We start from the raw sequence: 19268 nt of genomic DNA on the forward strand, positions 1-19268 counted from the left end.
TTGCCAAAGTATTGAAGCTTCAGCTTCAGCATCAGTCCTTTCATTGAATATTCAGGGTTGATTACCTTTCTGATGAACTGATTTGATGCCCTTGCTGTCCAAGGGACTGTCAAGAGTCTTCACCAGCACTGCAGTTCAAAAGCATTAATTATTCAATGCTTAGCCTTCTTTATGGTCCAACTCTGTCATCCATACATCACTACTGGAAAAACCATAGCTTTGACTCTTCGGGCCTTTGTCAGCAAAGTGATATCTCTGCTTTTTAATACACTGTCTAGGTTTATCATAGCTTTTCTTCCAAGGAGCAATTGTCTTTTAATTTCATGGCTGCAGTCACCATCTGCAGTGATTTTGGAGCCCAAGAGAATAAAATCTGCCACTGTTTCCACTTTTTCCCCATCTATTTGCCATGAAGTGATGGAACCAGATGCCATGATTTTCTTTTTTTTTGAATGTTGAGTTTTAAGCCAGCTTTTTCACTCTTTCACCCCATATCAAGAGGCTCTTTAGTTCCTCTTCACTTTCTGCCATAAAGGTGGTGTAATCTGCTTATCTGAGGTTATTGATATTTCTCCTGGCAATCTTGATTCCAGCTCATGCTTCATCCAGCCCGGCATTTCGCATGATGTACTCTGCATATAAATTAAGTAAGCAGGTTGACAATGTACTTGATATACAGGCTTGATGTACTCTTTTCCCAATTTGCAACCAGTCCATTGTTCCATGTCTGGTTCTTCAATCCTTGAGATTTGTCAGACATCTTCCTGTTCCATTGTATGCTTTCACCTATTTCCCTCCACTGGAATTTCGTTTCTCTATCTTTGTCTAACTGATGCATTTTTGTCCTTCAGATTTCAACTAAAGTATCATTTCCCCAAATGAGCAAACCTAGATTTTCCTTTCTTTCTTTTTGATATTGATTTATTGATCCAGCTGTGCCTGGTCCCAGACACAGCACGAGGGATTTTCCATCTTTGCTGTGGCATGTGGGATCTTTAGTTGCAGCATGTGGGATCTAGTTCCCTCACCAGGAATGAAGCTCTGGACCTCTGCCTTGGGAGCATGGAGTCTTAGCCACTGGACTACTGAGAAAGTCCCAGATTTTCCTTTCTTACACTCTTATTATGTACACTCTACACTCTTATAGACCCTGACAATTCTATTTTTAATATTATTAATTTTAGAAATTTTAACTTTGTTTCTTGATTACCTGATCAACTGTGTCCACTACAATTACAATAAGCTTCATGAAGCCAAGCCATTGTTTCCTTTTATTCATGATAGTCTCCCTAAGAAGAGAGACTATTAGGCTAGCAAAATATTTGAAATGTTATAAGGAATGAACCGTTGTTTGCTGCATAAATGCATACCTAAGTAAAAGAATGGATTACATAATGAACACTTTTTATGGTTGGTTAGTAGTACATTTGAATCAAGTGTTATAAGTTTTATTACCCAATTTTTTTTCTCAAAGTAGATTTTGAATAGTATCTAGTTGAAATTAATATCAACTAGAGATTTTTGGGTTTTTTATAAAGATGGAGAAATTTTATAAAATGCTGATTTAGAAAGTTAGTAAGTGTCCTGGTAGAAATATAGACTACATATTCAGATTAAAACAAAAAAGGAGTAGTCAGAATATGTTTTATGGATATTTTCTTGAATTTCAGGGGAACAAGAGCTTAGGTTTTTCTAGATAATGACACATAAAACAAAAGTCAAAATTTGAAGCAAGTGCTTAGCAACAGGTTTCATTGAAAAATGCAGCACTTTGGAGTCAAGAATTTCTCATTTTCTGATAAATATGAGATATTGCCTAGTTAATATGGAATAGGAGTCCTACTAAGACTCTAAGAAAGAAATTGAAAACCAAAGTCATGGATAGGACTTAAAATACCAATGTTTCTTATTTCTTGGATTCTCAGAATATTTTCATGAAGGCTTCCCTGGTGACTCAGATGGTAAAGAATCTGGCTATAATGCAGGAGAGTTGGGTTTGATCCCTGGGCCCAGAAGTCTCACCTTTCTTTTCAGGAAAATAAAACAAATCATTGCACTGTCTATGACTGTGTTTATAAGCTTCCCTATTTCATTGGTTTGGTTGGTCAGTAGCCAGCAGCTTGACTGAACCAACCCACTGTTTGATAGTATAGTCCTGTCAGTTTGGACTGATTGGACTGATTAGAGCATTTATTTCTGTAGCAGCTTATTTCCTGGCCAAAAAGGGCTAGAAAAGTCTGGGATAGAGAAAACACTGGAAGAGATTCACCATTGGCTTCAAAAAAGCAAAATCTAGGAAAAAGTAAATTGTTTTAAGCTTTTCATGCTTAATTTCCCCTTTGTCCTTTTTGGTCTTAGATAGGCTGCTTTTATGCTTCCCCACTCAAAGTTTAGGTCAACTCAGAAATAACAGAATAATAACTGATATCTTTACCTAAGAGATGGAGAAGGAAATGGCAACCCACTCCAGTATTCTTGCCTGGAGAATCCCAGGGATGGGGGAGCCTGGTGGGTTGCCATCTATGGGGTCGCACAGAGTCGGACATGACTGAAGTGACTTAGCAATAGCAGTTACCTAAGAGAATATAGGCCCACCATGCATGGTATCCAGGAGAGAAGAAAGTGAGATTGTGAGATAATATGCTGGAAACGTGTAAGCCAATGGAGAGAACATCAGTATTTTAAAAATGGAAAACAAAACTAGGAATCAAGTCTAGTAGATAGAAAAGTATTTGCAAAAGTAAATAGTTGAAGATGCTATGGCTGATTGCCAAGGGAGTACACATTTGCTGAGCATGAATGACTGACAGTTGCAGATAGGCACAGACTCTTAAGAGAAGAATGCCAAGTTATAGAAAAGACATGCATTTACACAGGGATAGGAAAAGTTAATATTTGGTAAACTTCATTGATCATAGATTGCCAGGGAGATGAATTGATAGCAGTTCTCAGCTGGAATTTCACAGCATGAAATGTAAGATCAGAATGTTGACTCAAGTTCCACTATTCTCTATCCATATTGCCTTGGCAATTATTAAACCACCTTTGCTTCAATTTCCTCATCTGTAAAATAGAGATGAGAGTATAGTAATGCATAACTCTTAGAGTTCTTGCTAAGGATATATTAGATAATGTTTGTAAAGCATATACACATGCTTATCATAGTTTATGTCTGTAGCAGAAGGTGTTAAGTTTCATTCATCTACACCTGGCCCTTGCTATTCCGAGCACACCAATGTGCAGGAAACTCTACTGTCTTCCTCTTTTCTCAGGAAAATGACTGGCTCTGAGGACCAGTCCCCAGCTAATGACTTGATAGGAATTCGTGGTTAAGTACCCCGTTGCATGGGGTAAATTAACTAGTAAATTTATGGCTCAGAGAAAGAACTAATTTTTTATTGTCCTCATTCTCCACTAGACTTTGGGATATGGCTCAGAATTAAACTAGTATGATATGCAGGCTTTATATTTTTTCTAAGAAATTTTTTTTCTTAAATTGTTGTTGTTGTCCCTGTGTTAGCCTGATATCCCACTAACAAAGGGTTCTGAGCTGTTATGAAGAGTTTTTGGTCATTTAACCACATAGACTATATTTTTCCTTTTTGAATGATCCTCATTAGGGCTTCCCTAGTGGCTCAGAGGGTAAAGCGTCTGCCTGCAATGCGGGAGACCTGGGTTCGATCCCTGGGTCGGGAAGATCCTCTGAAGTAGGAAATGGCAACCCACTCCAGTACCCTTGCCTGAAAAATCCCATGGATGGAGGAGCCCAGTAGGCTACAGTCCATGGGGTCGCAAAGTGTCGGACACGACTGAGCGACTTCACTTTTCACTTTACTGCAGTATTTAATAGATTTAAAAATTTCTCCAAATGATTCGAATAAGTAAGACTCACTTGGAACACTCATTTATTTTTGAGTGCCTCTTGCGTCCCACCCATATTATGGGTGCCTCCTGAGTTCCTTTAAAGCATGTAGAATCAGAAAGACATAATGGCCAGGAAACCAAGCGTTATCATTTACCTGATTCCTTGTCTAAACAGGCAAACAGGTAAATGTCTAATGTTGTTAAAAACCTTAGGAGTCTACAAAGCATAAGAGCCTCTGAATAGGAGGTACAGAAGGAGCAGAGAAACTGAGTGTTAACGACTGAATAGAAATTTATCAAGTAGGGAAGTTTAAGAAGTAAAACCCCCAGAGTTGGTGACAGTATATACAAAAGGCCTGGGGTTTTGAAAGTTTGTGTAGAATCCAGTAAGACTAGAACATAAGCTCATGTGTTAAAGCAGAAAGAGATCAGCTTGGAAAGATGGATAAATGTGTCCCAAGTTCATGCTAAGGCAGTGACTCTCTAATGTTGACACACATCAGAAATACCACGTGGAAGGATGTTCTTTGATGATTAGTCTCAATGGCCTAGAAATGGAAACAAGCTAAGTGTTCATCTGAAGACACATGGGTAAAGAAAATGTTATACACACACACACAAACCTGAATATTATTCATCTATAAAAAGGAAGGGAATCCTACCATTTGGGACAACATGGATGAACTTTGAGAGCATTGTGTGAAGGAAATAAGTCATACAGAGAAAAACAAATACTGCAAAATTCCACTTATATTTGGAATTGAATTAAGTTGACTCAGAAACAGTGCATTTGTGGTTACCAGAGGTTCGTTGGAGGCAGAGGGTGCAGAGAGATGATAAGTTTTTAGTCAAAGGATACAGATTTCACATTATAAGATAAATAAGTTCCAGGAAACTAATGTACAGCTTGGTGATGATAGTTGACAATACTATATCAGATACTTGAAAGTTGCTGAGAGTACATCTCAAACATTCTCACCAGTGCCAAACAACAGAACAAAAAGTTAGTAACTATTGAGGTGATGGGTGTATTTACTAACCATATTGTAGTAGTCATTTTGTAATATATGCACCTGTATCCAGTTGTCATGTTGTACTTCTTAAAGTTACACAATATTATGTATCACTTATAGCTCAGTAAAGCCAGGAAAATTTTTTTTAAAGCGAACAAGTCCTAGAGGGTTTATTAGAACACAGATTGCTGAGTTCCACCTCCAGAGCTTCTGATTCAATACATTCAGAATTTGCATTTTTAGCAAATCCCTGATTGATACTGATGCTCCTGATCCAGGGACAGCACTTTGAGAACCACAGTGCTGAAGCACTATTTGCATTTTATCCTGAAGATATTGATACTGACAGATGTTAATTTTAATCATGCTCTCCAGAAGCATGTGGATTATTTCTAATCCCTCTTTTACCATATCTTCAAGATTTCAAAATTGTTTTTATATGACAGCTAAGTCCACTTTCATCCAGGATAAATTTAGCTTGTTCTGTGAAATATTCTTAGAACCCACAGCTATCAGAACACTTACTATCCTGAGAATGCCCTAGGTTGTTTTAAAATATGACTAAATATAGTGTCAAAAACATAATCTGCTATTTTGCATGTGATATGGCCAGGAAAGATTGTGAGGATATGAAGTTTGCCTTTAGACAGACCATATGCTCTTACTGATGTTGCCTAAATGCGTATTATCTGATTTAGCAAGAAAAAACCTACTATTTAACATCACACTTGTTTCCACAACATCCCTGGGGCTTTCCCTCTGCAGGAGAGTACTTGCTGACAATTAGGAGGTGAAAAAGTAGCTTTTATATTCATGATAACAAATTGTTTTGTTTACGTCTATATTTCCAGCATCTAGAGAAATGCTTGGTGCTCAAGAAATATTTGCTCAGTGAGTTATTGAATGGATAACATCTCACACTTTTGCAAATTTCACCATGGCATTTAAATGGTATATCAAAATTAGATTTTTACCCCTAAATGTTGCTATAAGGAATGACTTCATTGACAGCCTCCCTGCATCCTCACCCCTTCTTCCTCCTCTTCATACAGATGCTTGTACCAAGTATATTCAGAGATTCTGTCTCTTTCTTAAACGATAATGTGAGAATCATAAAATAATAGAATTTGGCAGCCATCTCAAGTATTCTGTTAAATATCTTGGGATGTTGATGATTTAGGGTCAGTGATCTGGCTTCTCTATATCTTTCTCCTTGGTCCTGAAAACAGACCCTAAGTAAAATGAGTATAAGAAAGTAAAAGTTAAGGAATCAGCATTATGTGTGTTCGTCTTATGTTAGGTAGATTTAAACATTTTTATTTCTCACAAGAATGTGTTAAGGAGGTATTTCTTGTCCCATCATATTAATGAGGAAACTGAGATTGAGAGATACTGGGTAGGTTAGTCATAGTGATATAACTACGAAGGAGAGGATTTGAGTTAAGGTTAAAGATACCTTCCTGTCATCTACGTCTTAACTAGTATGGATGACCCATCTATCTAACAGGTTATGAGTGGCTATAAAGATACAGATGAAAGTAAGAATACTGCATTAAATAAATAAGCCTGTTGATGGAAAAACCTCTGTCTTTATTAGAAATGTACTATTTGAGTTGAGATAACTGTTAAAATTTGGGGAACAATATTTTGTAAACCTTATTACAGTCTTGGTGTTCTACTAGAGACTCAGAAAAGGTAGATGTTGTGATGTGTTTAAATAGGTGAATGAAGGGACCTATACATAAAATAATTAGATGTAAATAGGAAGCAGAAATGAACCTGAAAGAATTGTGGGGAAGAAGTAACAATTATAAATCTTAGAAATTAATTATTTTATATGCACTACATATGTAATATATGTGTTAGTTGTTCAGTCCTGTCTGACTCTCTGTAAGCCCAAGGACTGTAGCCCACCAGGCTCCTCTGTCCATGGAATTCTCCAGGTAAGAATACTGGAGTGTGTTGTCATTCCCTTCTCCGGGGAATCTTCCTAACCCAGGTATCAAACTTGGGTCTCCTGCATTGCAGGCAGATTCTTTACCATCTGAACCACCAGGGAAGTCCATATAATATATAATATACATAAATTTGATGACACACTTGTGTGTAATGAGTAACTGAATAGTTAATGAGGAAATTAGTGATTTTAAAGAGCATAGTGAAGAATTTGTTCAGAACTCAACCTAAAAAAAGGCAAAATATGTATATATTTTTAAAAGCTGAATGAGAAGTTTAGAGCAATGGAGGATAGCTTGCAAATTCAAAATGTATCAGACGTTTCAGAAAGAGTAAATGGAGGCAAGTGTATAGAAGCAACATTTAAATTTGTGTTTTCTACAATTAAAGGAAGGCATTGGTCCTTAGCTCAGAGAAACTGACTGAATGCAGTGCAGCATGAATAAAATAAGTTATAGCCTAGACATGGCCTAGTGAAACCGAAGATTGGTGATAGTCTTAAAATCTACAGGAAATTTGAGGCAGATTATCATAAAGGTAAGTAGACTGACAGCAAACTTCTCATCAACAATGAAAGATGCAAGAAAGTAACATGGTCATATCTTTAGAACTGGGTAAAAATAAGATATAGACTAGCTAATTTATCCTTAATTTTGAAAAACAAATGCATTTTCAGAAATATGTAAAAGACATTCATCCAGAAATCCTCACAAAAAGAATATTAAATCATGCTCTTGAACAGTAATAAAAGGGGGTGTAGAATAAAATAGAGAAGATTGGATAGAGCTAAGTAGAGCTAGTGCATTAATTTTTTTATGTTTGAAAAGAGATTAAGCTGTAAAATAATAACAAGCTGGAAATTTCCCAGTGATGAAAGTATGCTAAAATGAATGTCACAGTATAGTCAAGCTTAGAAATACTAAATGACTAGATTTGTTAGAAAGATTTATAAGTTTGTGTATATGTAATATTTAATGAAATTTAAGAAAATTAGAGATACCAAGGGAACATTTCATGCAAAGATGGGTTCGATAAAGGACAGAAATGGTATGGACCTAACAGAAGCAAAAGATATTAAGAAGAGGTGTCAAGAATACACAGAACTGTACAAAAAAGATCTTCACGACCCAGATTATTACAATGGTGTGATCACTCACCTAGAGCCAGACATCCTGGAATGCAAAGTCAAGTGGGCCTTAGAAAGCATCACTATGAACAAAGCTAGTGGAGGTGATGGAATTCCAGTTGAGCTATTTCAAATCCTGAAAGATGATGCTGTGAAAATGCTGCACTCAATATGCCAGCAAGTTTGGAAAACTCAGCAGTGGCCACAGGACTGGAAAAGATCAGTTTTCATTCCAATCCCAAAGAATGCTCAAACTACTGCACAATTGCACTCATCTCACACACTAGTAAAGTAATGTTCAAAATTCTCCAAGCCAGCAATGGAGAATTGACATCTCTTCAGCAATATGTGAACCGTGAACTTCCAGATGTTCAAGCTGGTTTTAGAAAAGGCAGAGGAAACAGAGATCAAATTACCAACATCTGCTGGATCATTGAAAAAGCAAGAGAGTTCCAGAAAAATATCTATTTCCGCTTTATTCACTATGCCAAAGCCTTTGACTGTGTGGATCACAATAAACTGTGGAAAATTCTGAAAGAGATGGGAATACCAGACCACCTGACATGCCTTTTAAGAAACCTATATGCAGGTCAGGAAACAACAGTTAGAACTGGACATGGAACAACAGACTGGTTCCAAATAGGAAAAGGAGTACATCAAGGCTGTATATTGTCACCCTGCTCATTTAACTTATATGCAGAGTACATCATGAGAAATGCTGGGCTGGAAGAAGCACAAGCTGGAATCAAGATTGCTGGGAGAAATATCAACCTCAGATATGTAGGTGACACCACCCTTATGGCAGCAAGTGAAGAGGAACTAAAAAGACTCTTGATGAAAGTGAAAGAGGAGAGTGAAAAAGTTGGCTTAAAGCTCAACATTCAGAAATCTAAGGTCATGGTATCTGGTCCCATCACTTCATGGGAAATAGATGGGGAAACAGTGGAAACAGTGTCAGACTTTATTTTTTGGGGAGTCCAAAATCACTTCAGAAGGTGACGGCAGTCATGAAATTAAAAGACGCTTACTCCTTGGAAGGAAAGTTATGACCAACCTAGATAGCATATTAAAAAGCAGAGACATTGCCAGAAAAGATCCATCTGATCAAGGCTATGGTTTTTCCAGTGGTCATGTATGGATGTGAGAGTTGGACTGTGAAGAAAGCTGAGCGCCGAAAAATTGATGAGTTTGAATTGTGGTGTTGGAGAAGACTCTTGAGATTCCTCTGGACTGCAAGGAGATCCAACCAGTCCATCCTAAAGGAGATCAGTCCTGGGTGTTCATTGGAAGGACTGATGCTGAAGCTGAAGCTCCAATACTTTGGCCAACTAATGCTAAGAGTTGACTCATTAGAAAAGGCCCTGATGCTGGGAGGGATTGGGGGCGACAGAGGATGAGATGGTTGGATGGCATCACCGACTCGATGGGCATGAGTTTGAGTAAACTCCGGGAGTTGGTGATGGACAGGGAGGCCTGGCGTGCCATGGTCCATGGGGTCGCAAAGAGTCGGACACGACTGAGCGACTGGACTGAACTGAATATTTATTGTAAGTTATTCTTTAAAGAACAGAAATTTAAGCTTTACTTTTAGAACCTATAGCTGGAAATGCATAAAGACACTAAATTTTGAATTAGCAAAAGATTTAGGAGAAAAATGATGGTAAATAATAAAAATTTTAAGTCCAAATGTTGCAGGAAAGGGGACCCCTTCTAGGGCCCAAAACTGGGTTCTTGTCTAGCACTCAGAAATGAACTGTCTGAGGAGACACATGTGCTGACAAAGCAAGAGATTTTATTGGGAAAGGGCACCCGGGTGGAGAGCAGGAGGGTGAGGGAACCCAGGAGAAGAGCTCTGTCACATGTCTTGCAGTCTAGGGTTTTATGGTGATAGGATTAGTTTCTGGGTTGTCCTTAGCCTATCATTCTGACTCAGAGTCCTTCCTGGTGGTGCAGGCCTTGTTCAGCCAAGATGGATGCCAGAGAGAAGGATTTTGGGAGGTGGTCGGGCTCGTGGTGTCTCCTTTTGCCCTCTCCTGAACTCTTCTGATTGGCGGAGGCTTATTAGTTCCCTGTTCTTTACCAGGACCTCCTGTCCTAAAACAACTCATGCAAATGGTTACTATGGTGCCTGGCCAGGGTGGGCACTTTCAATCAGTGTGCTTCCCCTAACATAAATATGCAAGCGATTATAAATGTAACTAGCATAGTATCACTAATTAGAATCAGAGATTATCTGACTTGATTTTAAAAGTAACCAACTATTTTGTATTCGTAAGAAACACAATATTGCACATTGTAAAAGAAGACCAAAAGCTTGGGGAAAATGTCTATGCAAACACTAAACAAAAAAAAAACTACTATGACAGTATTAATGTCATGATTGATTAAAAAATTAATAGAAATGAAAGAGGTAAAAGTGCCATGTTCACTAATGGTAAATTTATAAGGTGTTGTATATTTGTAATATAGAAATAGTGTTAAGTATTTAAAATGTATAAAACATATCAACGTGGATAATAATCCTATACAATGCTGTGCATTAAAAAAAGGTAGCAAAATACTACACACAGTGTTTTATAAACTTTAAAGCATTCAAAATACCAATAGTATGTGTGTACATGCTTAAGAATGATAAATGCCAAATTTAGTACAATGGTTACCCTGCAAACAGGGACTCTTGTAAAAGTTTAATTACAAAGGATTAAAAAATGCTCTTAAGAAATCTTTAAGTTAATAAATAGAAATAAAAGTCTAATAAAAGCAGATAGATAAAATAATAAAATCTGTTTTCGGAGCTAGCACCTTGTGAATATGGGAGTGTGCATGTGTACCTGCTTGTGCATGTATATGTAGTGGATGGGGTAAGGGGACATTTGCTGTTTGAATCTTCAGCTCTTTTCGTGCCTGAGAGGAGAACACCAAGCCATAATTAGCAATCCAGGCCACTAGGCAGAAGAATGAGGAAATCAATATGCGAAACTCCTTTCTTTAGAGGTTTCAACTCTCAGAGGCAATGACTTGAGCTTTGCCGGGCTTGTTCAGCCTTTCCTAACCCTCCTTCTGCTCTGATTATTCTCGGCAGCTCATTCCCATCAGTCACCCTCCTCACGGAGTTCCCAGGCAATCACACAAACCCAGTTTGCATCTGTCAGGCTCTGCCTGAAAAAGTCTGAATTCATGGAAATGTCGCTTCTCAGCCTGTAAAACCCAGAGAGGGGCTCTCTCATTCAACAGATGGGCCACAGGCAAATAGTGAGAGAAGTGGCCCTGGCCTTTTCCTGTTTCAGTAAAATGAAATTTAAGTAATTCACTCTTATCTCGAAAAGCTTTTCTTTTTTAATTTTCAGTTTAGTATTGGCACTTACTAACTCATATGGTTTATAAATAGAACAATGGCAGCCTTATTCAGATGATGATATCAGTAGGGAAGTAACATGGTATGTTAGAAAAAGCTCAGACTTCATCATCGAATCTGGTTTTAAATCCTTAGTCACTTGACAGAGGATTTGGAGGAGATCGCTTATCTCCCAAGCAACAGGCTCTTCAGACCTTACTGGTCCTGCCCAGATTGGCTTTATTCTGCCCCCTAGACACATCTTGCTCCAGTCCCCGTGCCCCACATTTTGTTTCCCAGTTACAGTCGTTTACATTCTTTTTTTTTGCCATTTCTTTCCACCATGTCTTTGCAAAGCTTGCTGCTCTACCTAGAATGAGTCCCGTCCTACATCCCACTCCACTCCATTGTGTTAATCCCTACTCTGTCTTCAGATTGCATTTAGTCATCACTTTTTCAGGGGTACATCACTAAAAAGATAAGTTCCCTCTGTAATACGTTCTCAGAGCAGAACATGCATTTAGCTATATCAAAAAATTACTTTTATCTCTGTGCTTCTTTTATTAACGTACCTGCCCAGTAATGATGTAAAGCTGAGAGTGTTGGACTACATTTATTTTGTGCTTCCAGCACCTCACTGCATTCAAGAACCTCTACCAAGAAGGACAGGAGAGGGTGGGTGGGAGGAATTTGTAGATTTAGATCAACATATATACACTATTGATACTATGCATAAGATAGATGACTAATGCGAACATACTGTATAAAACAGGGAACTCTACTTAATTCACTGTGGTGACCTAAATGGTAAGGAAATCCAAAAGAGAGGGAATCTATTAATATGGATATGTATGGCCGATTCTTTTCGCTCTACAGTAGAAACTAATGCACACTGTAAAGCAAGTATACTCCAATAAAAATTAGTTTAAAAAATGCCACTGTTCCTTGAAGCCCCAGTTTACTATCTGGCTTCTGCCAGATCCTGCCAGGCTGAGAGGATAGTAAAGGACCAAGAATAAAGAACCATCTGTTTCCAGGTACCAGAGTGACTCCAAGATAAACAATAGCTTTACAATTCTTTCTCTGTAGACATCCCTGATTATGTTTTTAAAATAAACTTAAAACAATTTTTAGAATTTTATTTTATGCTTCTTCACTGTGCTGGGTCTTTGTTGCTGTGCGGGCCGTTTTCCAGTTGCTGTGAAGGGGGCCCACCCTCCAGTTGCCATGCGAAGGCTCTGCCGCAGAGCATGGGCTCCAGGGTGTGTGGTCTTCACTAGCTGTGGCTCCCAGCACAGGCTCATTAGATGTGATGCAAGGGTTTGCGCCACAGCATGTGAGAGCTTCCCGGATCAGGGATGGAACCCAACTCCCCTGCACTGGCAGGCGGATTCTCCTCTTCTGAGCCACCAGGGAAGCCCTGAGTAGTTTTGGATTTGTCTAAAAGTCACAAAAATATATAGAGTTCCCATTACCCTGCACCCAATTTATTCTGTTCTTAAAATCTCACAGTGGTACAGTCTGATTGTTATAGCTAATGAAACATTATTGACGTGTTGTTAGTTGAAGTCCATGCTTTGTTAATATTTTTTTAGTTTTTCTCTAGTGTCTCTTTTTTATTTGTTCTAGTATCCCATCCAAGGTAACAGTCATCGTGTCTTCTAAGTATCCAGTAGCTGAGAATGTTTGTCAGTTTTTGTTTATGATAGCATTGATAGTTTTAAGGAGTAGTGGTTAGGTATTTTATATAATGTCTTTCAGTTTGGGCTCATCTGGTGGTTTTCTCCCAGTTATACTAGAGCTATGGGTTTTGGGGAGGAAGACCACAGAGATGAAGTGCATTCTTATATTAAGGATATATGTTGTCAACATAACTTATCACTGGTGATGTTGACCCTGATCACCTGGCTGAGGTTCTCCTACTGTGCAGTTACTTTTTTCTCCCTGTTCTATACAGTAATTTTAAAAGGAAGTCACTATGTGCAATCCACACTTAAGGGATCAAAAATTAAGCTTCACCTACTTGCAAGTTGAATATATAAATCATTTGAAATTCTTCTGCGTGAAATGTGTGTCTCATTTTCTTTGTTTTAGTTTATTCAGTCATTTATTTACATTGGTGTGGACTCATGCAATTTCATTTGTTTTCATTATGGGAAGCAAATTTAATTTTTTTACTAAGCTCAAAAGAGTTAATAGGGACATCCTTACACATACTCAAGACTAACATTCCAAATATCTCCCTGGTCCACAGTATCATAGCACCTTAACTCTGTTCAATATAACTTCACTCCACAGCACATGAGAACATACTTAGACATACTGACTTCAATTCATGAAATATGTATACTTCATTTCTCTATATTGTAAAGAAGTTTTTAAGTCCCTTCTTTTCTTTTTCTTTGATTTTTCCATTGCTGAACAACAAACTTCCCCTAAACTTAGTGACATACATCAACCACTTATATGCTCCTGAATTCTGTAGATTTGGAATTTCAGTGGGGACACAGAGGATATGAATTGTTTCTGCTCTCCTACGCCTGTGATCTCAGTTGGATGATTCAAAGGCTGGGGGGTGGGGGAGTAACTCCATATCAGTGGGTTGGAATCACTTGAAGCCTTGTTCACTTACACATCTAACAATTTATGTTGATTCTTAATTGGGTACTAAACTGAGTCTGTCATTCAGAACAACTACATTTTGCTTCTTTATGTAGTCTGGGATTTCTCATAATGGTGACTGGATTACAAAAATGAGATTATCACAGAGAGAGACAAGAGTGGTGCCACCTTTCATGACCTCACCCTGGCTGTTGTTTGTCACTTCTTTCCCTGTGATGCCCTACCAGTTGACACAGTATCAAAGGTACACCCAGCGTCTAGAGGAGGAAACACCGATTTAATTTCTTGATGGACATGGAAAGGTCTGGAGAAGCATGCTGGATAATTCATAGGTTTGTAGCCATTTTTGAAAAGTAAAATCTACTACCCCTTTTTGTAAAAAAAAAAAAAAATATATATATATATATATATTTGATTGGAGGATAATTGCTTTACAATGTTGTGTTGGTTTCTGCCATACATCAACTTGAATCAGCCATGGATATACATACATCCCCTTCCTCTTGACCCTCCCACCCACCTCCCACCTCATCCCTCCCCTCTAGGTTGTCACAGAGCACTGGCTTCAGCTTGCTGTGTCATACGGCAAATTCCCACTGGCTAATGTATATGTTTCAGTGTTATTCTCCGAATTCGTTCCTCCCTCTCCTTCTCCTGCTGTGTCTATGTCTTTTACCTATGTTTGCATGTCTGTTGCTGCCCTAGGTTCATCAGTACCATTTTTGTGGATTCCATATATTTGCATTAATATATGTTATCTGTTTTTTTTCTGTTTGACTTACTTCACCCTGTATAACAGGCTCTGAGTTCATCCATCTCACTTGAACTGACCAAATTCATTCTTTTGCATGCCTGAGTAATATTCCATTGTATATATGTACTGCGGCTTCTTTATCTATTCATCTGTTGATAGACATCTAGGTTGCTTCTGTGTCCTGGCTGTTGTAAATAATGCTGCAATGAACATTGGGGTACATGTGTCTTTAAAATTGTGATTTTCTCAGGGTATATGCCTGGTAGTGGAATTGCTGGGTCATATTGTAGTTTTATTCCTAGTTTTTAAAGAAATCACCATACTGTTCTCCATAGTGCATACATGCATGCTAAGTTGCTTCAGTCATGTCCAACTCTGTGACCCTATGGACTATAGCCTGCCAGGTACCTCTGTTCATGGGATTCTCCAGGCAAGAATATTGGAGTAGACTGTCATCCTGTCCTCCAGGGAATCTTCCTGACCCAGGAATTGAACTCGCATCTCTTATGTCTCCTGCATTGGCAAGCAGATACTTAACTACTAGTACCACGTGGGAAGCCCATTCTCCCTAGTGGCTGTGTCTATTTAGATTCCCACCGATTATGCAAGAAGGTTCCCTTTTCTCCACATCCTTTCCAGCATTTATTGTTTGTAGATTTTTTGATAATGGTCATTCTGATGGGTGTGAGGTGATACCTCATTATAGTTTTGATTTGCATTTCTCTAATAATAAACAATGTTGAGCATTTTTTCGTGTGTTTATTAGGCATCAGTATGTCTTCTTTGGAGAAATGTCTATTTAGGTTCCTGCCCATTATTTGACTGTGTTATTTGTTTTTCTGATGTTGACCTACATGAGCTGCTTGTATGTTTTGGAGATTAATCCTCCATCAGTTGCTTCATTTGCAATTATTTTCACCCATTCTGAGGATTGTCTTTTCATATTGTTTATGGTTTATTTTGCTGTGCTAAAGCTTCTGTTTAATTAGGTCACATTTGTTTATTTTTGTTTTTAATCTCTATTACTCTAGTAGGTGGTTCATAGAGGATCTTGCTGTGATTTATGTCAAAGAATGTTCTGTTTTCCTCTAAGAGTGTCATAGTTTACGGTCTTACGTTTAAGTCTTTAATCCATTTTGAGTTTATCTCTATGAATGGTGTTAGAAAGTATTCTAATTTCATTTTTTACACATAGCTGTCCAGTTTTCCCAACACCACTTAGTGAAGAGACGATCTTTTCTCCATTGTATATTCTTGCCTCCTTTGGCAAAGTTAAGGTGCCTGTAGATGTGTGGGTTCAAATCTGCTTCCTGTCTTGTTCCATTGATCTATATTTCTGTTTTCATACCGGTACCATATTGTCTTGATGACTTGTTAGCTCCTCTCAAGATCACTTACTGGGACCACTTGGGATTACCAGGTGCTGTCATTCTGACTTTATGGTGGCTCTTGACAAAAATATCTCCAGTTGCTTAACTCTCCTTAAAGAACCAGTCAGTAAATTTGGGTCATTTTGTTTAATCTACTACCATACGTTACTAATCATGGCTCCTCCAAGTCCTCATTCACTTTTAATCTCTACTGCCCTGTTTCCTTGGAACTCTATAATTTCTTCTCTATAAACAACATTACAGCAAAAAAACAAAAAAGGCATTACCAATAATTTTTAAAGATGGTCCAAAACAAATCGGAAAATGAAGTTTTCTCAAGTAGTTTTTAATTGGAAAAATATAGCCAATGAATGGAAAACAAATGTCTCTGACTGACCAGAGGAGAACAGTAGACGTGACGTGTCAGACTGGCCTGGTGGGCTACAGGCCACAGAGCGGCAGAGTCGCACATGACTGGGCGACTGAACAACAACAAAGAGAATTTATCTGACCTTCACCTGGAGAACTCTACCGTGAGCAAATTAACTTACTGTCAAGAAAAAGAAAACCTTGATTCTACAATATTAATGATGGTGTGAAATAAAACTGGAGTGAGACCATGAACGTATGTAATCCAGGCTTGTGAATCTATGCCAGTAAAAGGGTTAGAATGCCAGTCACTGGTTTTCCCCCAAATCTCTAACAAATATAACCCAACCAGGACTTACTTCATATAGAGAATTAACAGTAAACTGCTATATAAATCAGAAGAAATGTGCATCCTAAATCGCTTTAGTCATGTCCAACTCTTGGCGACCCTATGGACTGTAGCCCTCCAGGCTCCTCTGTACCTGGGATTCTCCAGTAAAGGATATTGGAGTGGGTTGTTATTTCTTACTCCAGGGGATCTTCCCAACCCAGGGATCAAACTTGCCTTCTCCTCTCTTATAAGAAATATCTCTTATGTCTCCTACATTGGCAGGCAGGTTCTTTACCACTAACGCCACCTGGGAAACTTTACAAATGGATACTAGTGCATGGATGTTCCTTTTGCTTCAGAAATTCTCATACCTTTGCTTCCTACTGATATTGGAAACGCATGAGGAACCATATACTTCAGCAGTAATGTTCAGTGTTATTAATGTTTCTATTAAAGTAAATTTTAAGAATTTCCAAATGCTAAATCTAAGAACACTGCTTGAGTTAGTACACGTACATGAATCAGAGATGGGCAGAGGTACCGCATTGCACATTGAGTGTTGTCCTTCTTAGTTTAGAGTTACCTTACTTGCTTGAAACCACTTTACAACTGCTTTTCCTAAATATACATATTCTATATCTTTCTGAAAGTTCTCTGTATTTCCTCACAGCATTTACCAAAATTTTGAATTGTATATTTAGGCATTTATTAATTTGTTTTTTCAAAAGACTATAGCTTTAAAACTCCACCAGGGAAAACACACACAATATGTGCTTTTGTGTATAAATACATGATCTTAATATATGTATACATAGTATACATATGTATAAGTATTTGTGTGTGTGTGTGTATGAGAGAGAGAGAATGGATAGAGAAAGAGAAGAAAAAAGAGGAGTACCAGATAAAAAGAGTTTTTATGAGTTACTTTGTTTTATAGTTCATAAAGATCATTCACATTATAGGCATCTATATTGCCAACATATTGTTTAAGATTTTTTTTCCCAGAATATACTATTTATTGCCTTATGTGGATAAAGAATCCATTTTAATAAAATGTCATCTTAAACCCCTTATAAAAGAGGATAATATATTATTACCATAGAAATATGAGAAATTTCAAGTTTGGTTACAATAGTGTTGCAAAAATTTTTGAATTATTTTCATATAATTGGTTTGAATTCATTGTTGGTATATTATCTCAGCTTATTCAACCAAAAGCATTTTATTTTGAAAATTCAGACATCAGTCATTCTGGTATGCTTTATTCTATTACACTATAAAACCTTATTATTATTTAGTGAATAAAATTCTTAAGTAACAGTTTTAAAATCAGTACAGTCTATATTTTATTATCATAGATATATTGATTTTAATATACTAAGGTAATATCTAATTTCAAATTTACTCAACTATATAAAACCAATCCATTTGTAGCTTTGTATTATAATAATATATGTTCATATTTTAAAACATACATTAGTATGTTTTAGTGTATTAGTATATGTATTTTCTTTCACAATGGATTGTGCAAGAGTGTTTAGTTAGGACTGAAAATATCTAGTTAGAACCAGCAGTATATTGCATTTGATATGTGCATTAATATAGAATATTTTTAAAATATTTAACCCTAAAATGTTTTTATTAAAAAAAAATAAATGGAGCTTCTGAAAAGTTCCCAGTGTACTGAACATTTTGCATTCTCCAGGGGTCATTTTAATTTGATGTATTCAGAAAGTTTAGTCCTATGAAAGTGCCACAACATGAATAATTTTATTGAAATAGAAAACAAAGAAAAAAATATTCAATAATTGTTTTATTGATGTGAAAGGAATGAATTATTCATGACTTCAAAGTATCTGTGAATAATTCTAATTACCTGCTTTTAAAGGATATGAGGCCACTGAAAGTATATTAACAATTTTGATTGGACACCTGCTATCCAGTAGTATATGTTAGGCATCAGAACCAAAACTGTCTGTGTGTGTTTGTGTGTATTTCTGATCTCCTTGGTGATCATTATTTACAGTGCTTTATCAGCTTCTGATATAATGCTTTGATAGTTGTAAAAATAGATCATTCAAGGTGTTAAAGCCAGATTATTCCTAACTTGAATGCATTATGCATTTTCCAACAATCTCTATTCATTTGCAGCTTTGGGACACATTTTGAAAGATGGCAAATGGTTACTAAGAAGGTTTTCTGGGATAAGGGCTCACTTATATACCTTTACATTCTCCTCAGTGACTGGTGGATAAAAGCAGTGTTATGTTGGCCACTTACCAGCTGTTTGGACCCAGACTTTTTGGATTTACCATCCCCACCCCCACCTGCACCTGTGATTCAGCTTCTACTACAGTGAGAGTGCCACCATCTGCCCAGTTAATTGGCTAAACTAGCTCCGGAATTTGAGTGTCAAACTTGACTTAAGGAAGCAGGCCACATCCAATCAGGCAGGGGTTCTGGCCTATTCTGTTGTCTTTATCTTTTTAAAAATTTCTCTTCTTCTTTCCTATCCCACTGCTACTTGCT

The sequence above is a fragment of the Dama dama genome, chromosome 4 (genome assembly GCF_033118175.1).
Source record: "Dama dama isolate Ldn47 chromosome 4, ASM3311817v1, whole genome shotgun sequence".
NCBI classification, from domain to species: domain Eukaryota; kingdom Metazoa; phylum Chordata; class Mammalia; order Artiodactyla; family Cervidae; genus Dama; species Dama dama.